Source organism: Leucopleurus acutus (genome assembly GCF_964270905.1).
Source record: "Leucopleurus acutus genome assembly, chromosome: 3".
NCBI lineage: Eukaryota > Metazoa > Chordata > Mammalia > Artiodactyla > Delphinidae > Leucopleurus > Leucopleurus acutus.
In genome coordinates, this window is record NC_139145.1 from 73026313 (window position 1) to 73047534 (window position 21222).

The window sequence follows — 21222 nt, forward strand, 5'->3', positions numbered from 1 at the left end:
TTGTTTATCCTGCAGTATAGATATATAAGAAAGGAAGGATAAATGCTTGAATGTTTCCCTATATTTACAAGTTTAAAAAATAATGAGTTGTTTCTCTGGCATCTTCTGAAGGAAAGCAGTGAGATTTTGTTTTGTTTTTGTAAGATCAGTATACACTTCTAAATTTAACCATATTTTATATGTTTTAATCCATTCCAGTTACATTCTTATTTATGCCCAAATTGGCTAATGGGAATCTCTTCAATTAATCTAACAAGGAAAGAACACATAAAACACTCTACGTTTACAGGAAACATGATAAGCTACGTAGAAAATCCAAAAGAATTGACAAAAAACACTCTTGGAACTAATAAGCAGTTATAGCAAGGTTGCAGGTTACAAGTTTAATATACAAAAGTCAATCCCTTTCCTATCAGTAATGAAAAAGTACAATTTGAAATTTAAAACACCATACTATTTACATTAGCACCCCCCTAAATGAACTACTTGGTGTAAATCGAACAAAATATGTGTAAGAGCTATATGAGAAAAAACTATTAAACTCTGATGAACAAAATCAAAGAAGGATTAGATAAATGGAGAGATATTCCATGTTCATGGATGGAACACTCAATATTGTCAAGATGTCAGTCCTTCCCAACTTGATCTATAGATTCAATACAATCCTGATTAAAATCTCAGCATGTTATTTTATGGATATAAAGAAACTGATTCTAGGGCTTCCCTGGTGGTGCAGTGGTTGAGAGTCTGCCTGCCGATGCAGGGGACACGGGTTCATGCCCCGGTCTGGGAAGATCCCACATGCCACAGAGCGGCTGGGCCCGTGAGCCATGGCTGCTGAGCCTGTGCGTACAGAGCCTGTGCTCTGCAATGGGAGAGGCCACAACAGTGAGAGGCCCGCGTACTGCAAAGTAAATAAATAAATAAATAACTGATTCTAAAGTTTTATGGAGACAAAAGACCTGGAATATTCAACACAATATTGGAGGAGAACAAAGTTGGAGGACTGACACTTCCTGACATCAAAACTTATTATAATTAAAAACTTCTGCTCTGCAAAAGACAATGTCAAGAGAAGAAGATCATGAGCCACAGATTGGGAAAAAATATTTGCAGAAGACATATCAGATAAAAGACTGTTATCCAAAATATACAAAGAACTCTTAAAACTCAACAATAAGAAAACAATTTGATTTAAAAATGGACTGAGGAAGAACAAAAGGAAGAAGAAAAGGAGGAAGAGGAAGATGGAGAAGAAGAGGATGAAGAAAGCGTGATAACTGGCAAGAAAACAAAGCAAAAACAGCACCTTCATCTCTGCAGTGCTGAAGGTTTAATGTGGGTCCAGACAGATTCATGAGTTTTTCTTTAGTGCTCTCTCTCTTTTTTTTTTTTTAATAAAAAAGCTAGTAATATAAAAACTCTAAGTTATCAAGAAGTCAAATTGTCATGATGACCCTGTTTAAATCAAGTCTGAATGGATAAAAATAAGTACAGATTTTGTGGTTTTGAAAATACTCTTAAGGTATTCAGGAAAATGTCCTTATGTGTAACATCTCCATTGTTAGTGATTCTGGATAAATGATGTGTGACTGTAACTTCCTCCTTGGTTAAATTATAAGCTATTATACGTTACAACATGATTGAATATATGCCATTTCAAACCGAGCCCAAGATAAATGACCTATATTTCAAGTTAAGCTTTTTACATTTGAACAGAAGACAACAACCTTGGAATATGACTAAATCCCAGAGCAGAAAGACTGATATATCACATATGCTAAATATCATTGAGTCAAAGGCAATGAAATTTGTTATATACTATAATATTTGAGAATGTATGTGAGCTTTTAAAATGTACTCCATGGTTCAGTGCTATTAAGTCCTGATACATCCAGTTGATGCATCGCATCATCAACCTGCCAGGAAGCCTTTGGAGAGCAATTTGTCCCTGGATCCAAATCAAATATGTACCCTGACTGTTAAAAAATATTTTGTTAGACTAAATGACTGAGGTATCTTTGACAGGACTGCCAAATGAATTATGACAAGGGTTGACCACTTTGAGCCCTGGGGCCGTATTACCAAAAGGAAAAAGAGAAAAATCTGTTCTTTCTGGTCTGATCTTACGCAGAACAAATGCATCATTCTTTCTGTTATGAATCTCAGTTGAGGTCCAAATGCTCTTGCACTCTTTTATATTGGAACTTAACAGGATATAGGTGTCATTTATCCTGTGTATTATCTGAAGTGGCATATCCTCAAAATTGGCGCACAACATTAATTCTGTATCACAACAAAGCTGAGGCTTAATGGAAAGAGGTGTGTAGGAGCCTTACGTACCTGTGTTCAAATTTCAGCTTTGCCACTTATGAGCCTTCTAGTCTTAAAGTGGGATAATAATATCTATCTTTTGGGACTGCTCTAAAGGTTAATGGTGAATGTTAAGTGTCTGACATATTGTAGGCATTCATTAAAAGGATAGCTTTTATTATTATTATCTAACAACAGTTTTCTTCTGTAATTGCTAACTTAAAGGCTAATGAGGATAAACATACGAAAACAGTTATGTAGAAGATGATGGGGAGCCGTCAGCTGGGCAATGCAGAACCTGCCTAAAGGCATTCAAAAATAAAAGCAGCAACACAATCACATTGACACTATTAAAAATAATATTCTCTGTGCCAACTGAACCTACCCTGTCTGCCCATTGGTCTCTAAACGTGAAAATTCTTTCTCAAAATGCATTTAGGAAAAGTCATCAGAAATTATTTTGCCTCTGGGCACCTTTACACCCCAGACATGCAAGAGGCTTTTACTTTTTTTTTTAAACAAATAGTTTTTAAATTCATTTTAAGCTCCCCCTCACTCCTTTGACCAACACGTGAGTAATTCAACACATCCCAACTTTGTTTTACTTCTCCCCCACTGAATCAAAACACAGGAACACTTGGATATCCGCAACGTTCAGTTTCTCTGTCTGGCTACCTGAATTCCTGAAGTAGAAACAGAGCAGAAGGGAGGTGAACGCCACGTTTCATTTCCCTCAGGCTTACGCTGCATTGTTACGATTTTCTTGAAGTCTAGGGCCCATGGAACTACGTAAATGGCTATGACTTTCCTAAGATAAAGACAATATTCAGTTTTATTGCATTTCTTTGTATTTTATGTTTCCTCTACATTGTGTTTTAGGAAAGTAGAAAGATCTTACCCATGGGGGGAAAAAACTGCTTTAAATAATTACTTGGTTCTTAGGGTGTTTTTTTCTCAGAAAAATGGTTTTACTCCTGCAACTATTCGGGAGTTGACTTTCTCACAAAAGAAGGGCTTTCTGAAAATTTTCCATTGGCCGTAGTCCAATGTCATAATTACTTTAAATTAAACCCCCAAGTGTTTCCCTTTCTCTTCCTTAGCACCACAAACAATTCCTTCCTCTGAGTGTTAGACTCAAGTTTAACTCAGCAAGTTTCTAGAAGCAGTCCACAAGGCCACAGGGAGCAGAAATTCAAACTTTGACCTTGAAAGATGCTGCTAGGATCTGTCGTTCATATGTTCAACACAGCCCCCGTGTTCAGCTGAGTGTAGAAACACACTGGAGGCCAGAGTGTTTGTGGATAGAGAAGGGGTTGAGGGTGCATCCTGAAGGTTGGGGGGAGGTGCGGGGGAAGAGAAGTGCTGTTTTCCAAAGTTTTGCGTGGCTGGAAAGGAATTTTAGGCAGCTGTGTAGAATTATTATCCAAAAATTTATTCAAGGTTAAAACATTGATCAGATCAAATATTTTAAAGAAATGATTCAGAATTGAAGATTCTCATGCTGATTCATTAAGTTGGAAACATCTGCACTTGCCCAGAATTTATTTCACCCTCCAAATATATTTATAACAGACTTAATGATCTGTCATGTATACAGGTCTACCAGCCATAATTGTTTTAATTCTACTTAATTTTTTCAAACAATATTTTTCCAAAGCACTGAAGATTACTTGGATAAACTCACAATTGGAGAGAAGCAGCAAAAGCTTAATATCTTTTCTCACCCCAGTCCTCCTCCACCCCCATCCCATCCCAACTCACTCAGGTTCTAACTAAGGCAAAAAATAGAGGTCTGAAGAACAAAAGCTCAAGCTTAACCAAAGTACTAAAGGTCGTGGCTCAGGGACTCTTATAAAGGCAGAATAGTGTGGGCACCACAAATGAAAGTCCAAGTTTGCTCCTTGGACTTGCTTGACTGAAAATTGCTTTCTCTTGTCTGGAGGAGAAGAGAGCAGACTCTTAGACCTGCTTTCAAGCATTTTGTTCAGGAGTCTCTCAGTCCTTCACTGTGTATTCCTTTAGACTTTCCTTTTGAGTTTTGTAGTTCAGTTGCCCTTTGGTTGAGTTTTGTTGCTGATAATTTGAAAATGTCTCTGGTTCTCTGGGACTCGGCTCTTCAGAAGATTTACGGGTGTGTCTCTTTAGCCATGCCCTGAAAAGGTGATAAAAGCTTTTGTAATCTATTTAGAGGCTACACAGTTTAACATAATTCTACTTTCATCTCTCCTCATCTTATACATATAATCCAGTAGGCTGTTTTATAGAGGCTAAATATGAAAGGACAGTGGTACTATAGTATTTCTTAACCTATTATCAAGACCACAATATTTTATCAGGAATGAAGACCCCAATGCAAATTTCCATTCTCTTTGTATAACATTTATGCAATAAAGAATAAATTGAGTACATGATTTTTCATTTCTGAAGTACTAGGGCTAGTAATGCATGAGCTGTAGAGAAGCAAGCATTAATCTATCTAGCTGCTAAGAAATGAAATGTCACTTAGAGGAACTTGTTCTTCCTGGCACACTTTTTCATGGAGTTCTCCATCAGAAAGCAGAGAAAAAACTAATTCTTTTTCCAAGTGCATTATATCATAGCACATATACACTTTTCCACATGTCCTGATTTAGTTCCTGCATATGGAGTATACAGAAGCTTTCATTTTTTCAAGGATACTTCATTTGATTTCATTTTTCACAGTGAAATAAGTAATTTTTAAAAACAGAAAAGTAGGATAGACACAAAGGAAATATTTCTTCAAAAGAATATTTGTTTCTCAATAGCTGTTGTATTTCTGAACTGACACCATTGCTGTGGGTTTTGGGTGGTGTCACAAGATGTGTGTGTGTGTATGTGTGTGTATATGTGTGTACCTGATCAGTTCTCTTCACTCATGTTATTGGATGATTTCTCTGGTGAATTGAGATCACAAATTTTTAGGTGAACTAAGGGCACAAGTAATTTTAATGATAATAAAGCACTTTAATATAATAGGTGACTAAAAAGCCTAAACACTATCTGTTTAGTTTTTAAAACAGAGCAATTATCTTTATACATATTTCTTTGCAAAATAGTAGACAGTACCATTCATTTTTCTGGTAGGAATGCATTTTTTAAAATAATGTATTTATTTACAAAACACCAAACTTGAACAGACTTACTTTCCACAAACTCATTTTAAAAACGTTTATTCGAAATAATGTAGATTTCAAGGAAACAATTACAGAAACCCACATTATCATCTATGCTTTGTGAAATAAAACTGTGGATATTTTGTTGATTTTCCACAAATGTGCCTTCCTGTAATTGAACATATGGTTACATCTAAGTAAAGTAACACCTCCTTTATTGGAAATCCCTTAGGGATTCACTGTTCCAAACACTGGGATTTTTTCCAGGTAACTGAGCCTTTTCCCTTTAACCTACCAAGATTTTTCAAGTATTTCCTTAAAATTGTACCGCATAGGTCTCTCTTTGTTTTTAAGAGCAGTATTAAACGTAATTTAATCTTTTAAACATAAGTTAACCCCCCCTTTGTAAACGTGGGAAACTGATAACACTTAATTTGCAAGAGTGTTTTAAATATTTTTAAAATACTCCCATCACTGTTACAAACATTACTGACTACACCTCCCTATCTGCGGTCCTGTGAGTCAGCTGAGGCTTATAAAGTTATTTAGTCTGAGTCCCTCACGATGCACACCTGTCTCCTCTGCAAAATCAGAGGGCGGTGCGGTGGTGAGGAGGGGCTCTGTCCTCCTAACCAATCTCTCCCACTTCCATTTTGCGGCCAGTAGAACTTACTTCTAAGAGCCCCATCACCCTCCTGGTGCCTCTCGTCCTTCCGTGGGTGTTGTATTCCTGTTAGGGGTTGAGAAAGAGAGCTGAGGCTCTTAGCATTCCAGGGAGTGGGTCCTGATGAAGACTGAAGACTTGCCTGTGAGTAAACAGCTTAAAGTTTTGAAGATGGTGTTGTGGTGTCAGGGAGGCCTATGCTTATTGTGAGACTTTCTTTTTTTTTTTTTAACAGCTTTATTGGAGTATAATTGCTTTACAATGGTGTGTTAGTTTCTGGTTTATAACAAAGTGAATCAGCTTTACATATACATATATCCCCGTATCTCCTCCCTCTTGCATCTCCCTCCCTCCCACCCTCCCTATCCCACCCCTCTAGGTGGTCACAAAGCCCTGAGCTTATCTTCCTGTGCTATGCGGCTGCTTCCCACTAGCTATCTGTTTTTTGTTTGGTAGTGTATACGTGTCCATGCCACACTCTCACTTCGTCCCAGCCTACCCTTCCCCCTCCCCGTGTCCTCAAGTCCATTCTCTAGTAGGTCTGCGTCTTTATTCCCATCCTGCCCCTAGGTTCTTCATGACCTTTCAGCTTCTTAACTGAGCTCCAGTTTTCTGAGAGAGCTGGATAAACAACGTTTACATTCAAAATACCTTGCCCTACCTTTGATTGGATATTGCTTCTGGATGGAGAGTAAAACATAAATAAGACCATACAAAATGGTATTGATGGCATTATACCTTTTTTTAAAAAAAATCCTTAATTTTTTTCTGATTTGCACATTGATATCCACATTGGGTTTTTTTTAAATTAAGTATCAATTAAGTATTGATTTACGATGTTGTGTTAGTTTCAGGTGTACAGCAAAGTGATTCAGATATATATATTCTTTTTCAGATTCTTTTCCATTATAGGTTATTACAAGATATTGAATATCGTTCCCTGTGCTGTACAGTAGGTCCTTGTTGTTTATCTAGTGTATATATAGTAGTGTGTATCTGTTAATCCCAAACTCCTAATTTATCCCTCCCCCACCCCCTTTCCCCTTTGGTAACCATAAATTTGTTTTCTATGTCTGTGAGTCTATTTCTGCTTTGCAAATAAGTTCATTTGTATCATTTTTTAGATTCCACATTTAAGAGATATGTGATATTTATCTTTCTCTGTCTGACTTACTTTGCTTAGTATGATAATCTTTAGGTCCATCCATGTTGCTGCAAATGGCATTATTTCATTCTTTTTCATGGCTGAGTAATATTCCATTGTATATATGTACCACATGTTCTTTATCCATTCCTCTGTCGATGCACACTTAGGTGCTTCCATGTCTTGGCTATTGTAAATAGTGCTGCTATGGACATTAGGGTGTATGTATCTTTTCCAATTAGAGTAATCATCTTTTCTGGATACAGATGGCATTATACTTTAAATGAAAGTGGTTTTCAAACAGCAGAATCCCTTTTCCCACTTCCTATGTTAAAGAAAGTGAAGCAGAGCCACATCCCACTTACTTGGCATCTCCTCCTCTCAAAACCATTGGGCCCCTTAAGAAGAGACTCCTCAGAGTCCAGGGTCTTACTACCTTTCTATTCGAAAACAAAATACTCATTTCTAAACTCAGTTACTTACTCTTTGATTCTCCATAATGAATGTAAAAAACCAGGATAATAGTAGAGAAAGTCATTTTAGTAACTCTAACAGGCAATGATCTTGAACACTACCTTCCTTATGAAGGGAAGCCAACCTTCTCCCACATTTCAGAACTTTAACAGAATTTTTTTTTTAATCTTGACAGATGTGTGTGTTCCTCACTGATGACTTTCTCTACGTGCCTTTCAACGCCTTCCATCCATAGAGGAGCCAACCTATTCAAGTCAGTACTTGTCATCCTTGAGGTAAGATCGGCTGGGATCCTATTATGGTACTGGTCTTGATGACTAATATATCCTATTCGTAATATCTCAGTGCTGATATTTGAAGTCCTCTTTTATACAATGGGGGAGTAATGAAAAGAATATTGGAGCAGAGTCAGAAATCTTAGAAATTGCTATGACAACAATGAAGTAATATTTGTGAAATGTCTTTGAAAATGTGATGTATTATTTTGATTTACAAAGAAGTTTTTATTAGACGGTTTATGTGCCAGGGGCTGTTCTAGGCACTGGCATACAGCAGTGAACAAGACCAAATCTCTCTCTTCATAGCACTCACATTCTAATGGAGATAAATAAATCAATAGATTTACTATTGTTATTTTTATTACAACATCATCATCATCATGATTAAATAGAGCAACTTTGCCTATTAGTGCGTGCTTACCATTTGGATTGTGGACATAGTGAGTTTGAAGTTTGAAGGTGAAGATGTGGGTTTGTGTCCTGCCTCCCTACCATGTACTACCTTGATAGATTCATAAGCCAGTCATCTCATTTTACCAAGGACATTTCCTCATTTGTAAATTTGGGACAGTAATAATGCTTAAGTCACAAGAGTGTTTTAAATATTGTGAATATCTTAAAGTACTATGCAGTACTATACATACTTAGTCCTATCTCTTTTAATATGGTGTCCTTCAATAGAGAAGCCCAGGGACTTCCCTAGTGGCCCAGTGGTTAAGAATCCGCCTGCCAATGCAGGGGACACGGGTTCGAGCCCTGGTCTGGGAAGATCCCACATGCCGCGGAGCAACTAAGCCCGTGCGCCACAACTACTGAGCCTGTGCTCTAGAGCCCGCAAGCCATAACTACTGAGGCCCGCGTGCCTAGAGCCCGTGCTCTGCAACAAGAGAAGCCACCGCAATGAGAAGCCCACACACCACAACGAAGAGTAGCCCCTGCTCACCTCAACTAGAGAAAGCCCACGCGCAGCAACAAAGACCCAACACAGCCAGAAATAAAAAAATAAATAATAAAAATAAATTAATTATTAAAAAAAAACAGAGAAGCACAACGTGCTGTCCTAGCTGTAGCTAATTTAAGATATCTTCTTTTTTCTAAACATACGGTAAAAAAAATAATAATTGGAAACAGAAGTGTCTGCTGTTCCAGATAATGTGAAGTGTATTCATGTTGCAACATTTAAGCTTCATGCATAGCCATGAATTGGCCAGTGTTTTGCCAACAACATAGTAAATGACAACTATTCACGTATCAGTTCTCCATTGTTCTGATTACAACCTTATACATGGGGATGATTCATGGTACTTGCTTTTCAAGTCACAATTTCAAGCAACATCATTTGTCTTCTATCAGCAGTTCATACTTAGACCAAGATTCCACGTGCTGATCTCTTGTATTTCATAGTATTTCTAGTCTCAGCCCCATTCAGACTGTAATATCTTTAAAGGGTGCAGATGGCCTTAAAAAACAAGAAACTCAACCATTCATTTATGTCTATTTCATGATCGTAATTATTTTGCCCAGTAGAGAGTCTTGTTCAATGCTACTTGCAGAGTAGTTTATTCAATAAATTTTGTCCACTGAATATTGTAGCGCACATTACTGTGTGTTTATATTTTATACATCAAAACCAATTTGATTCCAAGGAGAACCCCGTGAGTTAGAAGCATAGATTTGAACCAAATGAGAAAAGATAGATGATAGAAAGAGGATGGCCTTTGAGATGGGCATTCATTGATTCGTATTTTCACTCAGGAAGCATGTTATAATGCTTAATATGTACTAGGAACAGGGATACACATTCCCTGTCCTCAGGTAGAACCAGTTTAGTGAGTGAGTGAATGACATAATAGTTATAAGCCACAAATAGGAGTAATGGAGAGAGGACATGAGAAAAAGGCATGGAAACAAATAAAATTAGTGCAGTCTAGAACAGGCAAGTCCATAGAGAAAGGTATATGGTTGCCAGGGGCTGGGAGGAGGGGGCATTGGGGAACTATATTTCTAACAGAATGGGATATATTTTAAGGCTGAGGAAAATGTCCTAAAATTAGATAGTGGTGTTGTTTATACAACCTTGTGAAAATATTTTAAAAATCACTGAATTGTACACTTAAAAGGGATAAATGTTATAGTGCATGAATTATACCTGAATTTTTTAAAAAACAGAGTGCAGGTTTAGGAGAACACTGAATTTTCCAAAGTAACTGCATGTATTAGTTTCCTAGGGCTACCATTACAAACTACCACAAACTGAGTGGCTTGAAATAACAGAAAGTTACTGTCTCATAGTTCTGGAAGATAGAAATCCAAAATAAGACATTGAAAAGCCATGCTCCCTCTGTACCTTGTAGGGGAGAGCTTCACCTTACCTTCCCCTAACTTCTAGTGGAAGCCATCCATCTTTGGCATTTCTTGGCCTGAAGATGCATCCTTCCCGTCTCTGCCTCTGTTGTCACATGGTGTTCTCTCTGTGGGTCAGTTTCCAAATCTCTCTCTTCTTATTAGGACACCAGTCATTTGCATTAGAGCCCACCCTGATGACTTCATCTCAACTTGATTATATCTGCAAAGACTCTATTTTCAAATAAGGTCACATTCTGAGGTTCTAGGAAGGACATGAATTGGGGGACACTCTTCAACCCATAACACTGGGACATAGAGAAGAAGAGTATTTAGACTTTGTCATGATGGAACGATAATGCTAGTATTAGGAGTTTGCTCTTAAATTCCTAGGCAAAATGCAGTTTTGAATTTTTAGCTGGGAAATTAATGGAACTGCGTGTTATGAGAATTAGTCTGGCGATAACTGGTGGAATGATTTGGATTTAAAAGAGACAAGAAGTAGGAAAATTGAAAAGGAAAGTTGTAGAGAACATTGAGGAGGAGAAATCCTCAACATATAAAAGGAGCCCATGCCCCCATTGTCCCCTTTTTAAAATCCACAATATTTTGTAATTAGTCTGTCTCCAGGGCATAAGAATGGTAGAAATGCTGGTTATCAGTAGGGGTTGTTGTGTGAAAAATTATATAGTAGAAATGTATTTGCATTGCTCACCAGTAAAAATAAAGAAAAGTAGAGACATTTAGAGAATATTTTAGGAGATGAAAGTCTCAGAATTTGATGATGGATTAGATATGCTGGGGCGAGAGATACCAAGGATGGCTTCTGGCTTGTGGTTTACGTAACTCACACATAACTCATTCATTGAAATGAGGGATGTTGGAAGAGAACTGGTTTTGGATTGGGAGTGGAGGTAGAAATGATGAATTCAATATTGCACAGATTGAATTAGAGATGTTTTCGATATATATTTAGTGGTTATGTGAAGGATCTGAAGCTCACTTACAAGTTTATGTATAAGAAATAGTTGAAATTAGGATGTGGATACAATCTCTCAGAGAATATACAGTATCATGAAGGAAATGATACAGGAGCAAAATTTAAACAACTCTGAACTGGAGATCAGGTGGAGGACGATGAGCCTGCAAATGAAACAGATTGGGAGAGACAAGAAAGGAAGGAAGAAAACAGCAAAAATTACTCTACTAAAAGTAAGAGAAGAGACAATTTTACATGAAGACAGTGGTCAATAATGTCCAGTGCTATTGAGAAGCCAAGGTGAAGATTTGGCTCCCTCGAGGTAACTGATGACTCTAACCAGTTAAGTACCATTCATATGCTGATAACTCCCAAATGTAAAATTCCAGTCCATCTCTTTCCTGAACCCCAGACTCATATCTCCAGTTGCATATTGTATGTCTACTTGGCATCACAAGCGTAACACATTCAAAAGAAAGTTCCTGATTTTCTTCCCCAAATTTGCTCCCCCTGCATTCTCCCCATCTCAGTGTCAGTGCACCATCCTTGACTCTTAGTTTACTTTCCTACAACTCATCCAGTCTTCACCAAGTTCTATTAACTCTACCTTCAAAGTATTCCGACCCCTAGCCACATGTCACCACCTCCCTATGCTAAACTCCATTGTTTCTTCTTATTTTTAATAATAGCTTTATTGAAATATAATTCATGTACCGTGTAGTTTATCCATTTAAAGTGCCCAACTCAGTGGTTTTTATTGTATTTGCATAGTTGTACATTGATCACCATAGTTAATTTTGGAACATTTAGTCATCCCCCCCAAAAAATTTAACAGTCATTCCCCATTCCCTCTTTCCCCTAGTCCCTGGCAGTCACTAATCTACTTTGTATCCGTATGGAGTTGTCTGTTCTGGAATTTTCATATAAATGGTATTGTACACGATGAGGTCTTTTGTGAATGGCTTCTTTCATATAGTATAATGTTTTCAAGGTGTATCCATGTTGTAGGATATATCAGTACTTCATTTTATGACTGAATAATATTCCATTGTATGGATATAACACACTTTGTTTATCCATTCATCAGTTGATGGACATTTCAGTTATTTCTACCTTTTGGCTCTTAGGAATAATGATGCTATAAATATTCATGTTTTGTTTAAACATTTGTTTTCCTTTCTCTTGGGTGTGTACCTAGGAGTGCAATTGCTGGATCACTGGATCACAGGGCAGCTCTATGTTTTACCTTTTAAGGAGCTGCCAGATGGCTTTCCAAAGCAGTGTCCATTATTTCTTGGTGGAATTACTTCATCAACATTGTTAGTGCTGTCCTTACTTCCATCCTTGCTCCCCAAGTCCATTTTTCTGCGCACATCCCTCCACTGGCTCCTCAGCTGAGTCAGAGTAAAGCCAAAGCACTTGCAGTGATTACAAGCTCCCACACAATCTGTCCCCATATGACCTCATTGGTTTTATCTCCTGCTGTGCCTCCTCCCCTTGTTTATTCCCTATTTATCTCTTTGCTCTTCCGTGTATATACCAGGCACACTCCCACTGCTTATCCGCTGCCTCTTCCTGGAAAAGACTTCCCACTGTATCCATAGTGCTTGCTCTTTGCCTCCTCAGGTCTTTATTCAAGTGCTTCCTTCTTGGTGAGGCAGCCAACACTCCATCACTCTCTTTCCTGCCTTGCGTGTGTGTGTGTGTGTGTGTGTTTATCCATCACACTTATTACCACTGAAAGTACTATGTAGTTTGTTTCACATCTGTTTTCCCCCACCAGAGATCTAGCTCCATAGGGGCAGGGATTTTTGGATTTTGTTCAATGCTATATCTTCAGGGCCTAGACTATTTAGTAGGATTAAAGAAACATTTGATGAATGAATAATTGGATGAATATGTGTTAAGCCTGGCAGCCTTATTGGAATAGGTAGAGTAGTGAATGGGAAGTGAGGCCATGAGTCAGTGAGAAGAGATGACACTTCTAGTGTGTTTGCGAATGAGAGAGTCTGAATATACATAAATCCTTCTGCCTTCTCTCCCGTTACTATAGATTAAGGGTCCATGGTCTTAACTAAGGCCAGCTCTCCACATGTACCTACGATCTTGTGGGAAGGAAAAAGTTTTTCTCTACCAGCTTAGGTCCAAATAGTCAGAGGCCTGAAAATTAACTGAAAATAAACAGATTAGCTAGAGAAAAAGACAAGACCTCTTTAACAGGAGCACACAGGAGTTGCTCAATAGTGAGTAACTGAGGGAATGGATAGAGATAAAGTTTTATATACCAGCTTAACAAAGAGCAGGGCTTAGGGTTTCAGTGGGAACGTATGGAAGCTTTTATTGGGTGTTTTTTTGGGTTTTTTTAAATTTAATTAATTTATTTTTTGGCTGCATTGGGTCTTTGTTGCTGCACACGGGCTTTCTCTAGTTGCGTCAAGCGGGGGCTACTCTTCGTTGTGGTGCATAGGCCTCTCATTGCGGTGGCTTCTCTTGTTGCAGAGCATGGGCTCTAGGCACGCAGGCTTCAGTAGTTATGGCTCGCGGGCTCTAGAGCACAGGCTCAGTAGTTGTGGCGCATGGACTTAGTTGCTCCGCGGCATGTGGGATCTTCCCAGACCAGGGCTCAAACCCATGTCCCCTGCATTGGCAGGCGGACTCTCAATGACTGCACCACCAGGGAAGCCCTTATTGAGTGTTTAGATGCTAATGGAAATGGGCGGACTATTTCCTTCCTGGGTAGAAATTTCCTCCTGGTGGGGAGTACAGAGTATGGCAGCTGAATTCATATTTCCCAGGGCTGAAGGTCTGTCTTCTTTCAAACAGGAAACTCCCTGGGGGGCGGGGTGGGGTAGATGGGGGGAGTCCGTGGCAGCTGTATTTTCGGGAGGTTTTTCTTTTTGAGATAATGTCTTTCTGTGGCTACTGTCTGTTCAGATGTTTTCTGTTTAAAATAATCTTCAGACCACTTTGGTGGGCTGCTAATTCCTTCAGTCCTATCCCCTGTAGCCTGCACAGACAGGCTTGATGTACCTTTCATGCGCCCTCTTGGGACAACCATGCACAGAGAAGGCCATGTGACAGTCTCACTTGGAGCTGAGTGAGGTGCACGGCCCTGGTTAAGGGCATCACCCCTGCAAAGGTCTCTACTCAATCCTGCATCATCAGTTTTCCCTTCTTGGCTGCATCATCCTGTTACATACAAACATGCTGTTATTCTCCACAGTTTTAAATAAAGTAAAATCAACCCTTGATTTTAATAGGAAAATTTAAATATGGACCAGGTATTGGATGATACCTAGAAATTACTGTGAATATAGTCACAGGAGACCCCTACCCTCAGGCAACAACAGGAGACTATAAAAAATCCAATAAACAGAGAAGGCTCTCTGTTCATCCTAATTTACAAAACGTCCTGTCTTCTCGCACAAGCTTGGACTCAAGTCTGCTCAGATAAGAAGAGAAAAAATAAGAGTTCAGACCAGTCAGGGGTCTGGAGAAAGTGAAGCAACACCCAGGGCCACTGTCCTAGGACGCCAGCAAGGCGTCTCCATGTGCTTAGAGGAAATACTTAGTGAATTGTGATGCCCAGAAACTTCTGCCCTTGTCTTTGTGTAAAACATTTAAAAGTAGGGTATGTATTATTTTGTCTCAATAAAAAGTTGATTTAATCTTAAGCGACTTAATTTTGAGTACATAGTCTTATGAAGTAAAACAAAAAAACTCCAGGCAGTAGTCCTAGTTTTAATCTAGTAAATTGTGAAATAGAAATTATGAAAGACTTGGAGAACTAAATTAAATATTCAATACTCAGCATTGACTATATAACCTACCAGAAGTAAATAGTTGGAATAAACGAGCAAACATAAATACAATCAACTAAGTTGTTAAATTCACCAAACACCATATTGATGTTCTAAAAGCCCATCCCCAGGCCATGTTTAGATTAAGAACAAAAATGGAAACACCAGCACTTACTTCTGTAACTTACTTAATATTGACGATCTTAAGCACCCGCATAAACACAGCCATGAAATTGTCAATCCTGTGCTATTTGTTGCCTTTCCTGGTACAAAGCTAATACATTCTCTATTAATTTCCTAGTTAATTCAAGACTAGCTAACATGTTTCTATAGATAGATATCACCCAGGAGGGGGGAAAAGAGATGGTGAAAGAAAAAACTGTTTTGTGGTCATTGCTGTCATATTACTATTCTCAATGATGGATTAAATTATCAAAGGACCAACATATGAGTGCATTACTAATTCCTGGAAAAATGACCTTCTGAGGATACTGTGGTGGAAGGTCAAAGAGAAAGTGTCAACTTGGGACTCACAGACAGAAAGGGGCTTCTCTAGTTTACTAATGGGCCTTAGGCTAACTTTCCTAAGCTGCCAGATTTACTAAAAAAAAAATCTGCTGGGTGCCAGTCCCAGGCATAGGCATGGTCCCTGCATATTGGACACCATAGCCAATGGGTGAGACAGATACTGTTGTATAAGAAAGAATTCGGCTGAACTTTGCCCCACTTCCTAGGAGGGAGCCTCTAAATCCTTGGAATTTCCAAAATGAAAGGAGTGTCTTTGTTATTCATTGTGGGTCCCTTGGACCACACTGGAATTTATGCCAATGAGGTGACTCCTGGTGAGCCCCTAGATAATTTCAGGATGGGGCTTCCATGCTGGAGAGACCATACTGTATGATTAGAGGGTTAAGGTTTTGAGCCACGCATTTATAAGTCCAAGATCTGAGAAGGGGACGGGGGCTCAAGATTGAGTTTAATCACATGGCCAATGATTCAATCAATCAAACCTATGTCATGAAACCCCAGTAAAAACTCTGTATATCTGAAGCTCTGGTGAGCTTCCAGGTTAGCGATACTGATCAATGTGCCAGGAGGGTCATACATCCTGAGGACAGGGAACATTTTTGTTTGGGATCCTCTCAGACCTCACCCTGTGTGTCTCTTCGTTTGGCTGGTTCTAATTTGTGTGCTTTATGATAAAATTATAATCCTAAGTATAATGCTTTCCTGAATTCTCTGAGTCATTCTAGCAAATTACAGAACCTGGGGAGGTAGTGGGAAGCTCCAGATTTGTAGCCGGTTGGTCAGAAGTGTGAGTGGCCTGAGAACTCTAGAGCTTGCAGCTGGTGTCTGAAGTGAGGGGTATGTTGTAGAGCACTGTGCTCTCGACCTGTGAAATCTGACCCAACTCCACATCATTAGTGTCAGGACTGCATGGCAGATATATGCACAGAAAACTTGAGCACCACGAGGAAATGCTAAGAGAGGGGTGTGCACTGAGAAAGTGCAGGAGGCACACAGGGAGAAGCACGTGACCCAGCCCTTTCTCTAAGGATAAGGAAAGCTTCTAGCAATTGTCTCTTGAGACGACTCCAAGAATGTTTATTTTGTAAAAATTGAAAGTAAAAAGAAAATAAAATCACCCAACCAAAGATAATCAAATCCATGTTTATAGTTTTGGCATATCTTCTTCTACGCATCTTTTTATGGATTTTCACATACTTGGGGTAATGCTATATATGCAATTCTTTTTATTTTCATTTAACACGTCCATCATAAGCATTATCTTTTGACATTAAAGCTTCATCACCCATTTTCATTTTAATGGTTGCACGACACACTATCCTACAGATACGATGTAGTTTATCTAACACTTTTCCTAAGTTTGAGCCCTTGGGTTGCTTCTGGCTTTTGATATAACAAATAATGCTAAGATGAATATCTTTATGTATAAATCTTTGTCCACATTTCTGATTATTTCCTTAAGACAAACTTTTTTCTTTTTTTTAAGTCTGACCTTATTTATTTCTTACTCTTAGAAAACCTTGTTTTTGATTGGACTTAGAGGTAGCAGCTGTCGGACAGGACAGCCTCCATCTCTTGGCAGTCTGTTCCTGGAGTTTTTCTTTGGTATCCTTCATCCTCTGGGCCAATGGTTAGCATATTCTGTGGCCTCTTCCTAATTTTTCTTAGTACCCTGTTTCTTCAGAGCAACAAGCCGACTTTGGTGTTGCAGGACACAGGGAATAACGTAACGCTGAGTCTTGGGCACCGAGGTTTCTTACCTTCTCTGTTCAGGAGCTTTGCACAGCATACTGGCAGACACCATCTTCTTTAGAGAGATTGGAAAGTTTGTGGGTTCAGCTAGCTCTTTTGGGCCCCAGGTGATGATGCACGGTAGTATCAGTGAGTGCAAGAATATCTTTTTCCAATGGTTATTATTGGTTAAAATAGTAACCGCGTTGAGAACACTCAGATTGGCATCCACAGTGCATCTCCTGAACAGATTTGTGCTTGCTTTCTCTAGTCCTCCTAGTCTACCGTGCTTTGTGGGGAAACCTGGTTTGTCACCCCCACTGATTCCAGCCACATAGCCCTGCCCTTCTTCACCCAGAGCATCTGCAGCAGCTTCTGTGGCTAAATGCTTCTCATAGGAGGCTCAAAGTTTGCCTTTGTTGTCCACTTCAGTGAGTTTCTGGCAGCCCATGGTTGGGAAAGAGATGTTCAGCTTTGTCTTGAAGCAGTTGCTTGCCTCTGAGACACAGCAGAGATGATAAACTCTTGAAGTAGAATTACTGAGTAAAAGGATTTGTTTTTACAACTCCTAAAACCTGCTGCCAAATTGATTTACAGAAATATGAATTGACACTCCTGCCAGGCATGTGCAAATGTCTAACTTAAAGCTCATTTGCCAAAACTAAATCATTTACTAAAAAAATGGGAAATTTGATAGGCTGCCAAAACTTTTTTATTGCTTTAATAAAACTTTATTGCATTCATTTGACTACTTGTGAGGCCAGCTGAATATTTTTTCATATCTATTAGTTAATTATACTTATTTGGGTTTGAGAGCTTTGTTCTAAGTATTCACTTATGTCTTAAGTGTTTAACAATATGTTAAATTCATCATATACGGTACATACACTATGGACTCTACTAAAGACTGATGTTCTGATAAGGCGTTAGCCTTTTATGAAATTATGCTATTAACATGTCATGGGTTTTTTCCTGTTATGTTTTATATATTTGCATGTTGAGGATTATGTTTTTGTGAAGTAAAAAAAATTGTTTTGGTATATTCTTTTGTGACTGTGTGTTGCTCAGACGGCCCTCCTAGAAAGGAGTCCCTGCCACGTGACCAGGCGTGTGCTTCGCTTCAGCCTCTAGCTGTTAGCCTTTAAGGTTTTGCCTCCGCTTTTGAGCTGAGGGCCCACTATTTTCAGGATCGTCTTCAGCCAGTAAAGAGGCACTGAAGCTTGGCCATTTCTGCCCAGTGCATGATCCCTCTAATGGGTATTTTTGGCCTAGAGCAGGAGCCTGAGGGCAGTTCCTCCTCAGGAAAAGAAGCCCCTTCCAGCCCTAAGGAGCTGCTCTGCACAAGTGTTTGAAGCGCTGTGTCTAAATGCCGCAAGGGGTAGACTGTGGCAGAGACCTAGACGCTCAGCTCAGATCTTCAAAAACGGACTTGTTGCCCAGTTAAATGGTACAGCTGGTGGACCACCTCCAGCTATAAGTTCCTTCTTGATCTTCCTCAGCTTTCATGCCATGATTGCTCTTGTTCTCAAGGCAGCCCTAACCATATATAGAACAAGAAACTTGTTCAAGGGCCTAGCTGGTCTACCCAGACTGGGACAGATCTGATGGGAAATCTTGGCTCCGGAGCTCCCCTTGGGGCTAACCGACTTCTTTCAGATCCACATTCCCTGCCCGATCCTGCTTCCTCCTCTCTACCTTTCACACTGTTGCCTACCAGTGAGGCTTTCGCCTTCTGACCCATTTCAGTGTCTGCTTCCTAGAAAACCCAGCCTGTGACAGGAGCTACCATGCTTTTAAGCTTAGCTGTTCTTCCCATCCTGATACTAGAGAAACATTCACATAGACTTGGTTCTATTTTTAAGAAGGACTTGACTTCTTATATTTCAATTTTGTATTCATCTGCAAATTATTTTGGTGTGGTGTTAAGTGAGGATCTAACCTGATTTTTCTTCCTGTGGTAGGTGGCACTGAATATCTCTGCCTCTTGTCTTTTATGCCTTTGTGTCACCCCCTCCCCTTGAGTGTGGGCTGGACTCAGTAGCTCAATATTAGATTATAAATAACTGCAGGTCCTGTCTTGAGCTCTCTCTCGCCCTTTCTCTTGGCTCACTTATTACACTGATGGGGAGGAAGCAGCCTATTGCAAGCAGCCCTATGGGAGAACCACGCGAGGTGGCGAGGAGCTCAGGCCCTCAAACCAATAGAACAAGAGGAGCTCAGACTGTCTAGCCAACAGCCTGTGACGAGGTGAAGCCTGCCAGCCACCAAGTGACTGAGCTTGGAAGCAGGTCCTTCAGGCCCAGCTGAGTCTGGATCATAACTGCAGCTCCAACTGACAGCTCAACTGAAACCTCATGAGGGATCTTGATTGAGTGAAATGTACCCAGTTAGGTTGCTCCCCAGATTCCTTATTCAAAGAAATTATGATATATGTTTGTAGATTTCAGCTATTACATTTAGGTGTAATTGGTTATACAACAATAGGTAACTGATATATTCCTAAAGGAACAGACAGCACTTGCAGCTTTATTTGTATTTTTTGTTTGTTTGCTTATTTGCTTAACAAGCTAGAAGTTTACTTCTTGTACAGTTAACAGGCCAAGCCTAGGAAGGTGATTCTGCTATTCTTGACCAGCGGCTCCCATTTAAACAGCTGCATCTCAGGCATTTGTTTAAATCTGACCTTCTCTAAATTAGAAGGACAGGAGAGAAGGACCAGAAGCCCAATCCTTTGAGCAGCAAGACTTGGAAGTGGTATTTTTCAATTTCACTTATATCCCATTAGCTAAAATCTGATCACATGGTTGTACCCAGTTGCATAGGGAGGTTTGAAAATGCAACATCATTTATTGATCATGCCTTTCCCCTACTGAATTATTTTTCCTCTCAACCAAATGTTGTATTCTGTCCATTGATCCTTAGCTGTTGCCAGAATATTCCACTCATTTCTGATTTTTTATATATTTTATACAGTTTTTCATTATTACTTTCCTTTCTGAACAAACTAGAAGGTACTTTTTTATTGTCTGCAATTACAAGCAAATGGTTAAATCAGTATGTCCAATTTTTTAAAACTATTGGTATTTTTAAAGTTTTATCAAAGTCAAATACTCATATAAAAAGTACACAAATTACAAATGTAATTTCAACGAATTTTTACAAAATGGACACAATATGTAACCAGCAGCCAAAAAATCAAGAAATGAAACATCACCAGAGCTAAAGATTCCCTTCCAAAACTTCTGGGAATCTTACATTACTTTTATCTGTTTCAGAACTTTATATAAAGGGAATCATAAAGCACATACTCTTTAGTGTCTGCCTTATTTTGCTCAGTATTATATTACTGAAATTCATCGCCATCATTGTCTATAGTTAGAGTTCATTCATTCTCATTGCTATATATTATTCCATTAAATGAACATACTATTTGTTTGTTTACTTATTTATGGACATTTGAATTGTTTATAGTTTGATGGCTATTACAAATAGTGCTCTTTTGATCATTACTGTACCCCAAATTTGCCCATCAAAATTCTGTTTTGAATTATAATAAACCCACACATTTAGGGGAAATCGACATTTTTCCAATATCCAGTCTTACAGTTCATAATCAAATAAACGTGTATCTCTATTAAATCTTTTTAACTTTTATACCTCTCAAAACAGTATTGTGATATTATCCATTCGCATCTTTCACATTCTTTGTTAAAGCTACTCTTTGGTATATATAGTCTCTGCTGATGTTGAGTTTCATAATACTTAAAAGTGATTATTACTAGTACATAGCAATGTTATCTTACATATATTTTCTTTTATTCCAGACAGTCTTAG

The 21222-nt window shown here is 38.9% G+C and overlaps 1 long non-coding RNA gene across 1 annotated transcript in view; it reads left to right on the plus strand.

The window, feature by feature from the left end:
* The window catches only part of LOC309958836, a 151090-nt gene that overhangs the window by 26881 nt on the left and 102987 nt on the right, over positions 1-21222 (plus strand). Inside the window, exon 2 of the long non-coding RNA XR_014326062.1 lies at positions 7905-8004. This is a non-coding gene — a long non-coding RNA (uncharacterized lncRNA). The remainder of the gene's footprint in view (positions 1-7904; positions 8005-21222) is intronic.